Source organism: Rhinichthys klamathensis, unplaced genomic scaffold (genome assembly GCF_029890125.1).
Source record: "Rhinichthys klamathensis goyatoka isolate OS25496 unplaced genomic scaffold, OSU_Roscu_1.1 h1tg000111l_1, whole genome shotgun sequence".
Classification (NCBI taxonomy): domain Eukaryota; kingdom Metazoa; phylum Chordata; class Actinopteri; order Cypriniformes; family Leuciscidae; genus Rhinichthys; species Rhinichthys klamathensis.
This window is the reverse complement of record NW_026606649.1, coordinates 3,570,604-3,585,036: the sequence shown is the minus strand read 5'-3', so window position 1 is coordinate 3,585,036 and position 14,433 is coordinate 3,570,604.

Genomic DNA, 14,433 nt, shown 5'->3' with positions numbered 1-14,433 from the left:
AAGGCCCGCTGCCCAAGCCTTTATGGGTCCTAAGCAGAATTTTATTTGGGGGCCCCTTTGTGCCGACAATATGACTGACTATATTGTCAATTCTTGATTATTTGCAGACTATTATCAAAAATACCCGGGTGTGGCCATTATCAATTGTATTAGTTGTAACTGTGTTGCTTACTTTAAGTAACTGTATTTGCACTTTAATATTCAAACTCTTACAGTACTAATGTGGTGTACTGAAAGTAGCTAAATAAACCAGCAGACAATGCATACTTTAAACAAGTTAACCACTGTAATTGCTTTTGGTTAAAAAAAATGTGTACGTGCAAAAGTGCAGAACAATTAACTACAAATAAAATAACTTTAGATGGGTCATTCCACGAAATCGGTGCCTTTTCAACTTTAAAAATTTGAAAAATATAATTGTTTTAAACTGATTTTTTTCAGTACCCAATAAATTAAGACATCTTAACATGACAGGAAATTGTGTTGGGCCTTCTCAAGCTATGCCATTTATTATTTTATGACTGTTTATTTATTTCATGTGTTGATATTTTCCTCAGTCCTGTTACCGACTAAAGTGTTACTATAAATAATAATTCCAATTACAAATATGCAACAGTTTGCACATATATTAGTAGTATTTTGTTCCCTCTTTTCATTCAGACGATGTCATATTTAAAACAATTCTGTTTTATATCATAATATCCATTCAGATTACTGAAAATGTCCTATTTCAGGGACGACATCACATTACAATTAAGAAATATGTATACTTTGACAAGATATTTATTTTTAAAAGGGTCTTGTCCAAAATGCAATATAGTGCAGGTTACTATGGTGAGATCTGTTTGACTGTCAAATGTCATTTTTCTTTTAAAATATCACATTAATGACAGTAACAGGACTGAGCTCGAGTGTCTTCAGTCACCTATTGTTTGTCATTGCAGTTAATTGCATGCATTATGGACAAGAGTTATGAACTTATTTACTTCCATACACTGTAAAAAGTAAAACATTGGTGTTTTTCGTTTGATTTTTTTTTTTTCATTCCAATAGCCTAAAATTATTAGATTGTTAAGTAAAATTACATTTTGTGATTTGTATGTGTCTTTCAGTCTATTTTCTTAGATTGGTACAATATAAAATTATAACATTACAATGAATTTTAAATTATACATTCGATCAAACGACTTTTATTAGATAAAGCATGGTTTGCGCATGCGCACACGTGAAAACTCGAGAGAAGGTTCTAGAAGAGACCGAGCGCAGAAGTCGGAGAGTCATCTGTTGAACAACGCGAAGCGAACAGGACACGTTTGTCAGGTAAGGGGGTACCATTCAGCATTTAAATACTTGAAAAGTATTAACGTCATATCATTTTAATGAACAGACACGCAGATTAGAAGTTATTATAACATTCATTTTGACATTATAGTGGTAAGTAGCGTTAACGCGCCATTTTACAGCTAGGTGCTAACGATTTTCCAGGGAAATCCAAGAACTTAAGATTATATACCGTTAGACCGATTGAATGGATATTATGAAAGGAAAAAATGATGAATGTTGTTAAAAAAACGATGTATTCATGACTGAGTTTTGAGTAACGACAATTAGCTGCTAACGTTAAATGAATCACCTCAATATGGGAGTGACGTTTAAGTTAGCTAGCTAACAACTTAACGTTAACGTTTCCCGCCCAGAGTTTAAAGTCAGGCTAACTGCCTCTCCCCCGGCTTTCAATATGAACGCAGATTTTATAACGTTATGTTTTATGTATTAAATTTGCGAAGGCGGAAATTAATGTGAGGAAAATAAATTTACACTTTGAAACTGCAAAACTAAAACGGATTAATGACTGTTTGGATTTGAATTTTAGGAAAGCTGCTGCTTGGTTGGCATGGTTCCTAGTTTTGGGCAGTTTTGGTTGTCTGTCAAGTCTTCACTGACACGGGTAAGTTGTTTTTGCGTTCAATACAGATTGCAGGGCAGGAGCAAATGATTATTGGAGAAGTCAAGGTAACTTTACTGTGTTTCAATAAAAACAGTCTTTTTAATAAACTATATGTACACTTACAAAGTTATCAATGCCTTGTTTCAAATGTTAGAACCTTAATTATACTACCAACGAAGTGTGGGGCTACTTTGAACCTTGTTTATGGTTTATAAAACAGTGATTTATACTGAGCATGATGCCCCTAACACTAACATTGTGAGCTTTTTGCACCTTTAGGCTAAATGTGTTCTAAATGTGTCAGGCAGGCATGGCATTATAAAAAAAAATGCTCCATGATGAATGGTCAAATTTTTTATCATGTTTCATTATACTTTGTCTTTTTCAAACCGTATTTCTACTGTATGTGATAAAAAAGGAGCATGTTATTTTAATGAATGCATTTTGTTCAGGTCGTGGACAACACAAGGAGGGAATCAGTTCTTAAATGTTTATTCATCTGCTTTGGTGAATCTGTTCACCATCTCATCAAGAAAATTCAGGTACGTACATCGCTCAGCAATCCACGCACATACTTCCATACTGTACATACAGTACATACAAAAAATTAGAATGTAGTCTAAGTTCAGTAATTTGAGAAAAAAAAGTTACAAAAAAGTGTAACTCATGCATTATATATATATATATTTCACGCAATTATTTGTGCTACTTCTGTTGATTGCAGCTTATAGCTATGTTCACGTATATGCACTAAATACCTGGTATTTTGGCCTCCTTTTGCTTGAATTGCTGCATCAGTATGGAGGCAATCTGCATGTGGCACAGCTGAATGCCCAGGTTGTTTTAAAGGTTGTATCAGCGATTGCAGGCACAAACATAAATGATCATTCATCCTCATGATCCGCTAACTGCACGCCCCATAAGCAGGCCGTCAAAAAAAAAAAAAAAAAACGCGTCTGTAGGCAGCCTAGGCTACGAGATCTGTACCCAAAAAATAAAAGACGGCAACAGTGCTACCAACCACTCATAGTGGTTCCACAAATAGTGTTCCAAACAATTACTGACGTGGAAAAAATAGTGTTCCAACCAATTACTGACTGAACATGAAAATGCTTTTCTTAAGGCATACATTCTGTATTACAAATCCTTGTTTTTATTGGTTATATGTGATATTTTAATTTTCTGAGATACTCCATCAACTGTTTGGTTAGCACTCTTTATTCATTACTATGTATTGTCTCGCCAGGATATGCCAGGTGATAGCCGGAGCAACCAATGGCCATCTTCATCAGTGAGAGCATTGAGAGCACAGAGGTCCTCAGTAACGTGCCCTCAACTGCAGCTGCTGTAACAGTTTTATTTGGACTGCATGTGCTAAACCTCAAATTTCCAAAAGAACTGAAATTAACTATGTCGCCTCTGCACTCTGCTGCATTGTCAATGAATGACTGACAGCCTCCATTTCAGTACTTTGATGAACACACACACAGGATGGGAGAAACGCCTTTACCCCAGTCTCAACTACATCGTAATAGTAGTTCAGTAGTTGTTTGTTGTTTACTGAATGTGGCAATATCTATGTTTTGTATTTGATTTACATTTATTTCTTCTGACAAAAATTTCTGAGAGAACCAGACCAATTGTTTTTAGGTATTTGTTCTTTTTTCTTATTATTGTTCTTATGATATATTCACATTTTAATACTGCTATATATGAAATTCAATTTGAAATGAACTGATTACTTGAACTGTCTAAGAATTACAAGTGTAAGTTTGTTTTGCCAAAAAAGAGTCTAATCTTAAAAACAGTGATTTTCATTCAAGACTTAATAAATATTTAAAAGAACGTTTGATCTGACTCATTGATGTTATGCCAATTGTGAAGCCTTTTGTATTATTTGGAATGAATATTTCAGATTGAAGAAAACTCAATTTAGATCAAGTCTGCTAAAAACACTTTTTTTTATTTAAGCCAATTTAAAATAATGATTTACACCAAATTCAGAAAAGAGTTTGCATGAAATCAAGTCTGTTAAAAACCTTCTTTTTTCCATTTAAGCCAATTTAAAATATTGATTTACAACAAATTCAGAAAAGAGTTTGCATGAAATGCAGAAAATTAGTTTGAACTGAATGGTTTCTGAACATTAGGCCAATGTAAAATCTTTATTGTGAATGGTTACTTCAATTTTATTAGGTTAATCCAATGTTTCACTTTTTACAGTGTACTAGTTATGGAACATTAGGCCATGATAATCTGCTTCCATATGGGAGGTAATATAGAATTATATAGAAAAATACAATCATATAGAAGAAAATGTATATCTTTATTAAAACAAATCATCTTTGGACATATAAAACATGGTCTGCTCTCCATCTCATCCTCAACACCTTTTCTACCTCATTGCATTCTTCTATGCCTCTATTTTTCTTTTCTTGTTCTCGGTCTCTCTTATAGGCCTTCTTCTTTTTTTCCCATAGAAGATACCGTTCTATCCTCTCTGGATCCTGGTCTCTATGATCGCGATAGCGCCGTTGCTTCTCGGCTGCAGTTAATGGCATGTTACTAACAACTGTAAAAGTGTATAGCAAATTAAATGTGATGTTAATTCTATGCAAATAAGACATAAAAAAGTAAGGAGCATAAGTATACAAATAAAAAACAGATGCATAAACAAACAATGTTAACTAAGCATGTCGATGCTCATATGTCGCTGCTTTTAGCTCAATAACACACAAAATAACCTTTATAAATGTCTATGTCCCTTAGTTGTTGTCCTATTCCTTAAATTGCATTTTAATGTTTTCCCCTGCAAATAACAAATACACCATCTATGACTGAGTTATGCAGCTGGGCTAGAATCTATGCTCCCTTTTGCTCTGGGATAGTAACAGGACTGATGGTAACAGGACTGATAATTTGATGCTAATATGCTAATTTCTAAATAACAGGTCAAGGTCAGAAAGGCACATGGTATGTAATCTGAAAGGTTAATTCTTCTAGATATTGGTAATATTAGGATTAATAAATAATTGTTTATATGTACACTTTAAAAAATGGTAACAGGACTGATGTTGTATGCCGACCCCTCTCTAACAACCATGATAAAACATGAAAAATAGGACAATTAGGAAGAGAGAAACCTATCCTTGCTTACACTGTGGAATCCACTTTATCTAAATGATATCACTTCCTTGAAACGATGTCACTTCTGGTTTGTACCATTATTTTATAGGGGTTTTTTGGTGATAGTAACAGGACTGATATGAAATTAGGGGACAATGATAAAATGACTTATATTTCTAAGAAAATATATCTATTTATGTCAAAACCATTGCTTAACAATGAGATTACACTTTAGACAATATAAAACTGTGAAAATTGGATAATTTTACCAACATTTTACAAATGAGAAGTCCTGTTGAAAAAGAACAACCAAAGCGAGGGACAGGCTAAAATCCTTACCCATAGCATATAATATGTGATTTGAATTATTTAAAATGATATTGTATTGGCTTTTACTTGGTCTTATATTGATGCATATGATCTGTAGTAACATTAACTTTTTTAAATTACACATTTATTTGTTGTTAAACCAACTTTAGAACTGATTATTTGTTAGTGACGCAAAATGCACCGATTTCACAGAATCACCCAGATAAACAGTATCTTCTTATAAAAAATACATTTAATTGTAAAAAAAACTGACAATATTAAACTAAATACTTAAAGCTGCAGTCCGGCGTTTTTCCTCTTTGTCGCCATCTCTGTTCGAAATCTGCAATTGCAGTCATTCGCGGAATTATCAACTTTATGTGAGTTGTAGTTCAACACCCTCGACACGGCACAGCGCAGAAGAACACAATGTTTGAGGAGAGGGTGCAGCTGTCAGTCACCGCGCCGGTGTGGATATGGCATTCAGAATCACAGATTATTCTTTTTGGAAGTATGACCAACATAAGAATTTTCACCGGAAAATGTCATCTGAACTAGTAAGAAACATCCTCCTTTGTTCTGGTTCTGACATTGCAGTAAATCGCGCTGATTAAATCTAACAATCGCTTATAAGTTATCATGCAAAACCGTGCAAATTATACTTTGTTCTCAAATTGTTAATGTTAACAACGTCAGCATTGCGTGACTACATGTAATGTCCTTCCTTGTTTTCGCATGGGTCCGGTTGCCGTCTCTTTTTTTCTGTAGCTACTCCGAAGTCCGAACGAAGTCTTTTGCATTTTACAGCGGGTGAATCTGTTGTCACTGGTGATTGTCGTTTGAACCTTTCTGGATCCGCCATCAAATTGATAAGTTTAATTATTTCAAGTGCTGTGAGAAAAGGCTATAAATCTCCACCTCCAACATCCTCACATGCAATATAGCCTACTAGCCGAGACTCCTTCTTTATGTGTACAGATGTGACGTAATGACGCAAAGACATGCTCGAATCTCCCGCGGAAATCCACCAGTACCACTGAAATTAAAAACAGTATTACAAGCTTACCGCTTTGAATCGAGTTAAGGCAAGCAGATAGTTTTGAACACTGGCTGGTTGTGTATTTTCTCAAATATGTATTTTGGATATTTTTTAACCCCAAAAAAGCTACGGACTGCAGCTTTAAGATACAAAATGAACAGATCAGATGGACCTGTAAAAAGATAACAATAATACATTTATTTGAGAGGTAGTTCACCCATGAAAATTCTGTCATCATTTACTCACTTTCAAATTGTTTTAAAGGTACAATATGTACGAATTTTGTATCAAAATATCCATAAACCACTTGCACAGTGTTATATAGTTCTTTCAATTGTGGAGAGAGAGCAAGCGCAAAATGCGGCATCGGCATCTCGAAGCGGCACTTCCGGTGGCTTCTCCAGCGGCCATCAGTGAGCGGCATCTCCAGCGGCCATCAGTGAGCCAGGACCTCCAGAGGCCAGGACTTTCCGGTGCAGCGGCATCTCCAGCAATCAATATTTTTTATTTTATTAACTGCATTTTAACTAAATAACATTATGTAGCTACCACAGAGTATGTGTAAGCATATCCTTTGTAAATAAAGTTTTGAGTTTCTGATTCCATTACATCAGAGAAAGCTGCAATTGTTCCAAGTAGCCTATTGATACTATGTAACGTTATAGGTTTCCAGCAAGAAGTGTCAATATCACTTTAATGTTTCAGAAAATGCTGTTTATTAAATATTAATTTGACATGTTATTAAATATGAATATAAACGGTTATTCCGTTAATACAGAAATGAGTTCAGTTAATACAGAAATGAGTTTCTGATGTACTGCACAATTCTGATATTAATTCAAAGAAGCTGTAGGCCTACAAAGCTGAAATTGCGGCGGCATCTCAATCTCCAATTCCAGCGGCCATCAGTGCAGCGGCATCTCCAGCGGCCATCAGTGCAGCGGCATCTCCAGCGGCCATCAGTACAGCGGCATCTCCAGCAGCCACCAGTGCAGCGGGAGCGGCATCTCAGCCAGGGACTTTTCTCCGGCAGCAGATGCCGCTGGACATATATTTTGATTTAATAGCCTATTTATTTTAACAATACATTCTTAAATGATTATCAAGTGATATGCTAACATTTTTATGTATGTTTTGTGAATTCCGTTACAAGTAATTTACAAGTGATTAGTAATTGATTAGTTAAAGGTATTGTAGGTAGGAATTTTATAAAAAACTTTTTTCCAAATTTGTTTAAACTTTCTGTATATATCAGTGCACAATTAAAATGTAAGTACTCTGATAAAAAGTGTATAAAAATCGAGTGACTCTAGACCGTTTAATCTGCACTAAACACAGCTCATTATTTCCATCCGGGACGAAACCAAGGATTGGCTTAGGCGACTGTCACTCTCTCGCAACCATGGCAACCACCCTTTTGCCACACAGGACCTGCCCACTTGCACGCGTATCCGTTTGATTTGAGGAATTCAAGAGGCACGGAACCTAGGAACAACAAAACAATGGCAGAGAAAGACCAATCAAAATTCACATATGCAGTTCGCGAAGGCAAACCAGGCAAAAAAAGGAAGACAGTAACGTTACTAGAAAAGGTAATGAACAAAAAGTCTTTGGATAAACAACGAAATAAAATGCGTGTCAATATCGGCGTGGCTTTCCAGCGATGGCGAGAACTGAGAGACCTCAAGGGGCTGAAAAGTGACGCCTTGTGACGACCTCCTTTGCTTCGCCCTCGACCCCGGATCTGTCCTCGAGCTGACGATGCGGTACTTGTCTCTGGAGTGTAGTCCTCATCAGAGTCAACAATGCTTTCATCATGGAAACTCTTACATGCAGAACACCATATATGTTATGAATGTTACACGAAATTCATCTTCATCACAGTGTAAATGATGGCAATGGAAAAACGTGTATCATGCAACCTGTTTTTAGCTTTGTGTCACAAGGTGACAAATCTAGCGGAACTAATTTCCGCTAGGAGTGTGTTTCCCCCGGGACGATTTCACCGGCACACCGTGCTGGTTTGCTGTTGTCAGTTGCCATGACAGCGGCAGCTGATTAGCTAAGCGGTACCAGGTGTGGGTGTTTGGTGTGGGGATCTGTGATTGGGAAACACGGCCCAGAGAAGCAGTTAAAAGGAAAAGGAAAAGGCATTCGAGGGTGGTACTCCCCCGGGAGAGATCGATTCCTTTGGCAGTGGCTTGGGTTTGCTGGGATCTTTGGAGCGGCTGTGAGGATCTGACTGGAAAGGGGTGCAACGGTGATTGAAGGAGTGCCGAAAGCTGGAACGTGAATTTGATGTGAAGTGAGTGAATTGTGGAGATTGAGTCAAGATTGGAGAATGTCATCACTCGAGGGAAAAAGATAAGTAATGAAACACCGGATCCGTGTGAATGCATGTCTTGCACTGAATTGGATAAGGAATTGTGAAGTGTATTGACCACAAATATAATTACCACTAAGAGTGTGAACTGATTAATCTTTGAACCCCTGATATCTTCTTCTGAGTATGAAAGAGTGTTGAAGACGCTGTGTTCCATGCGGTGCGAAATCCTCTGCATCTCACCAGCTTCTGAGTGGCGAATCAGCGCAACAGTGGAGGGATTGAACATTGGGTGAGTGCTGGCCTTATTGCACTGAGATTTGAGAGTGGATTGCGGTGCCTGAATTGAAGTGTCACACAGTATTGGACTTGACGTGAAGTTGCAGTGTGTGGATATACCTGTTTATTTAACCGCCAGTGTTCTCCAGTTTACATTCTCCCCAGTGTTTGCAGAACGAAGCCCTCAGGCTGAACGTGTATGTTCCACTTTCGCCACCAGGTCCTGTGATATGGTAGAGGAGGGTGATTGCCTTGTTCAACTTGTTCTGTCTATTTAAATAGAACGTTTCTCCGCCACCGCCTGCTTGTGTGCTGCCTGTTCGGAGGAAAGACACGCCCCAGCCTTCGTGTTACCGTGGGAGCCACCCAGTCCAGCCGTAAGCCTGATTCCCCTCTATATGAAAGGATCCTGTTCGTTCTTGTATCAAAGGCTTTGCCTATCTAGACAGAAGATTCTTCTGCCTCGGCCTTCTTGTGTGCTGCCTGTTCAGAGGAGAGACACACCCCAGCAGCAGCGCTGCTCGTCCCGAACCACCCGCTCCAGCCGTAAGTCCACCCTTCACCGAAATAGAATTAAACCTGCACACTTGTCTCTGTCCTGGATGATACAGGGTACCCTCGTCTCTGGCTGGAGTCGTCAAGGGCAGAAAGGCACCCGGAGGACCTCGCACCTGTCGAATAGCTGACGCTTGAGAAAACTTACCTGCTACCCACCTGTCCTGTGGAGAGAGTCCTCGCCTGGCCCGTGGTCCCGGCCCGGGTCTGCCCAGACCGTTGTCCGCCTGTAATTCGCCGAAAAGAGCCTTCTTACCACGTTACTTACCTGCACGCCAGACGGGCGTTCGGCTCCCTCCTCCTCAGTGGCTGCCAGTAGTCCGGGCCCTCGCAGCGCACCCCTCGGTCTCCTCCTCCCTGGAAAGAGAGACGAAGCCTATATTAAGACTTTTAATTCCTGCTTTTATTTAAATAAAGATTGTTACTTTTAGAAAATCTTCTTGTCTGTCTGGTCTCTGGTACGCTCCTCGAGGTGGTCCTGGGTTTTGAGGGGTGGGCGCAGTCTGGCTTGGCCCCCCCGACCTGTGACATTTGCCTTATAGATAACTAGCTCGTTAGCGAATCAATAAATATATATTTTAAACTTTACCAATATCAATATGCTAGCTTGATAGTGAGTACTAAAATACATCTTATTTGTTTATCTTCATAATGATAAAGTTAGATTTTTTTATTACATGTGATTCTGACATGATGTCACTACATGCACTGCGCTCCTTCTCCGCTCGTCTCAGGTAAATAATGCGTCTTCAGCTCAGCGGTCAGTCGCGCGTTCATGTGTTTTTGGGGCGTGGCTTTGGAAGGAGCCCAGAAGGGAGGGGGTGGAGTGAATGGAAATAATGAGCTGTCTTTAAAACAGTCGTGAGAGGTCTACAGACACTCGATTTTTATTCTTTCTTTTTCAGAGTACTTACATTTTAATTATGCATTGATTTATACAGAAAGTTTAAACAAATTTAGAAAAAAGTTTTTTTTATAAAATTCCTACCTACAATACCTTTAATGATTTAGTTGATGAATTAGTTATGAAACATGACTATAAACAACAGGACAAAGGTGAGACCGAGAATAAAACACAAGGACAAACAGTAGATAAGTAAATGCTACATTTTAATGAGCAATTACATGATGGGGCCTTTGGGAACAGAAGAATGAACAGGACGCCATATGGGTAACGTTACATATGTACATGAATCATATGAATCGTCTGCCTGATTCCTCGTCTCGTCTGCCTTGTTCCTCATCCTGTCTCCCTGTTCCCAGTCTCTCTGGTTCGTCGTCATCGTCTTCATTCAGATAAGACATTCAGTCAACTCTCCAGTGATTTTCAACCAGTTACCGTTTATATTCATCTATCATTCACCCTGCTTAATCCGTACTGTGCTTGTTCAATAAACCTATTTGTGAATTACCTGTTTGTGTCCTGACATTCCATGAGATGATAATGGCTTCTGTGCATTGGATGGCATGATTAAGATTAATTACACTATCTATGATCCCAGTTTGTGACGAAGTACGACCCTTTTCAGGCAGATAAAACTGGCTGCTTGAGAATCAGCCAATCAGGAGCGTCAATGTGCGAAAGTTTCGGCGCGCGGAAGGAGACAGTTTAAGTTCCGGTTTCGGCGCGCGGAAGGAGACAGTTTAAGTTCCGGTTTCGGCTCGCGGAAGAAGACAGTTTCAGTTTCGAGAAAGTTTGGAAGAGAGCGCTGGCGTCGAAAGACTATATCTATATATTTATATAGATTATTTAAGAGAGTGTTGCTGACTGTACTGATTCACAAGTTCCTAGAATTGTGTGTGTGCAACTATCAAAACACACACACATTTAAAGTTTTTCAATAAAACACCTAACTGAACATCTTGTCTGCATTCTAATCGATGCCCCCTGGTGGCCACAATCATTTAAAGACCAGTCAATTTATAGTCCAAAAAATAATAATTGTATATCCATCCACATAATTTATTTGAATGTATGGATTCAATACATGTGAAATAATCTGCTGCTAACAACTTTCAGTGTGAAGCTTAAAGTATCATAATCTAATATTAATTCAGATTTCAAATTTTTATTATTTATGAGCTGTATAGTTTCCAACATCAGGTGGTCAAATGGTCTTTAAACAGAAAAATAATTGTGTTGGGTAAGAGCAACTATACCAGCCTGTGTCATGTGCCTCTGGCATCAATACCACTGCTTTAATATATTTGAATGAGGTTTTGACTATGTCTTACTTCTTCTGTGCTTCTGGTGTCTCCTGATGTTATGTCTGTAGCACTGGAGAAACAAAATTGGAGGTACATTGTGTGACGGGACGCATCTATCGTCACGGCAGCGATATGCTGCCTATTCTAGTACACAAAGACTGAGTGCAAATGTGACCTGTATGTGTTTGTCTAGGAAGACATCACTAAGGTGTTGAAGATGTCCTTTCCACGACGAACTGTGAATGATGACATCATCAATATAAGCAGCGGCATAGTCCTCAGCGCCCCTCAGCACTTCATCCATGAGACGCTGGAATGCTGCTGCTGCTGCTCCATGAAGGCCAAAGGGCATGACCTTAAACTGGAACAATCCAGATGGAGCTTTGAAGGTGGACAGTTCTCGTGCTTGGGCGTTGAGTGGCACTTGCCAGTACCCTTTACACAAGTCCAAGGTGCTGAGGAACTCAGCCTTTCCCAGGCGCTCCACCAGCTCGTCTACACGAGGCATGGGATATGGATCAAAAGCTGAGATGGTATTCAGCTTCGAAAAGTCTACACAGAAGCGGAGCCCCCCATCCTTTTTTTGGCACCAGGACCACGGGACTGCACCACTCGCTGTGTGATGTCTCGATCACCCCCATTTCCAGCATCGCCACCACCTCCTGCTTCAGCGCGGGGATCAGTCGCGCTGGAACCCTGGTGGTGGTCTGCCGGATAGGACCTGGAGAAGTCAGCCGGATGTCGTGGGTGATGACGTCGGTTCGCCATGGCTGGTCTCGGAACAGGCCTCTTGGGATGATTTTCTTTAGGTCCTCCTGCTGTTCATTTGTCAAATGGGCAACGGAGGGGTAGGTTGACTCGCCGCCCACAGTAGGAAAGTACTGCTCCAACGGCTCTTCTTCCTCTTCCACGGTCCGCGCCCACAGCTGGTCTTGGACAGAAGATGGTCGATCAATCCATTGTTTTAAGAGGTTCACGTGGAAGATCTGTTTAGAGCGACGTCTGTCTGGCATTGAGATTTCATAGGTAACCTCACCGACCTTGCGAAGTACCTTGAAAGGGCCTTGCCACTTCGCCAGCAAACTGCTTTCTGATGAAGGCAACAGCAGCAGCACTTTCTGTCCAGACACAAAGGTGCGACTACGTGCTGTCCGATCATACCACGTTTTCTGCCTCGTTTGAGCCTGAGCCAGATGTTGGTGAGCCCTGGAACTCAGCTGGTCCAGCTTCTCTCGCATTTTCAGGACATAACTCACAATGTTGGTTGGCTGATGTGATATTCCACAATGGCTTTACACAAGGTTTTATTCGCTGATGACACAAATTTATTTATGTCTCATAAGAATCCAGACGAAATGGAAGAAACAATAAATAGAGAGCTAAGAAATGTTGCTATCTGGTTTCGGTGCAATAAATTATCTCTTAACATAAACAAGACTAACTACATCGTGTTTCATTCCAAACAAAATCAATGGGTAAATAAGTATGTCTGTCTTAAAATAAATGAACAAATTATTGAAAGAGTAAACACCATTAAATTTCTCGGAGTCTTTATTGATGAATGTCTACAAATCAAATGTCATATTGACCAGTTAATAACAAAATTATCAAAATATGTTGGACTATTTTTTAAAGTAAGACATTTTCTCCCACAGTCAGCACTTGTCATCTTATATAAAACCTTGTTTGAGTCCCACTTAAATTATTGCAATGTCATATGGTGTAACACTTTTACTAGCTACCTGAAAAAAATACAGTCCTTACAGAAAAAAATCATACAGGTATTGACGTGGTCTGAGCCAAATACCCCCTCGCGTCTATTGTTTCATCGCCTGGGTTTATTAAGACTTACCGAATACAATGCTTTTCATAATGCTTGTATGATATTCCAGGTTGTTCATAAGCTAAATGACCGATTGTGTGAACTTGTCCCAATCAGTCGACCCCAGCATACATATCACACAAGGGAAAAAGAGTTAATTACTGGTAAAATAAGACGTTTGAAATGTACGAGCCTGAGTGTAGTCTGTAGAGGTCCGCAGATTTGGAACAAGCTTGAGGAAAACCTTAAATTGGTGCATTCTGTCTCCGTTTTTAAAAAAAATCTGAAGGAAATTTTGCTTTTAACATATACTCTTTGATCATTTTGGAAGTGTTATATTTGTGCTGGGATCGTATGTTTATTTGTAGTGCTTGTGTTTTGTTGTTTTTACATTTATTTTATGGAGTGAATTTGTTCTTGAATGTTGAATGTTATATGTTGTATGTAGATATTGGGCCCCCTCTTAAAAGCTTTAATAGCTTCTTTGGGGTTCCCCTTTTTCACACAATAACCTTCCTATTACTATTGTAATTTGTTTTGAAATGATGATGTGTGTGTGAAATAAATTCTATATAAGATATAAGATAAGATATAAGGAGCGTCCCCCTCCCAACTCTCTCGGAGAATGTCAAGTGGGCCTCTCACTTCCCGCCCGAACAAGAGTTCGAAGGGGGAGAACCCGGTGGATGCCTGCGGTACCTCTCTGTAGGCAAACAATAGGTAAGGAAGCCACTGGTCCCAGTCAGCTCCTGATTCCGACACAAACTTCCGCAGCATCGACTTCAGGGTCTGATTGAATCTCTCAACCATACCGTTGGTCTGCG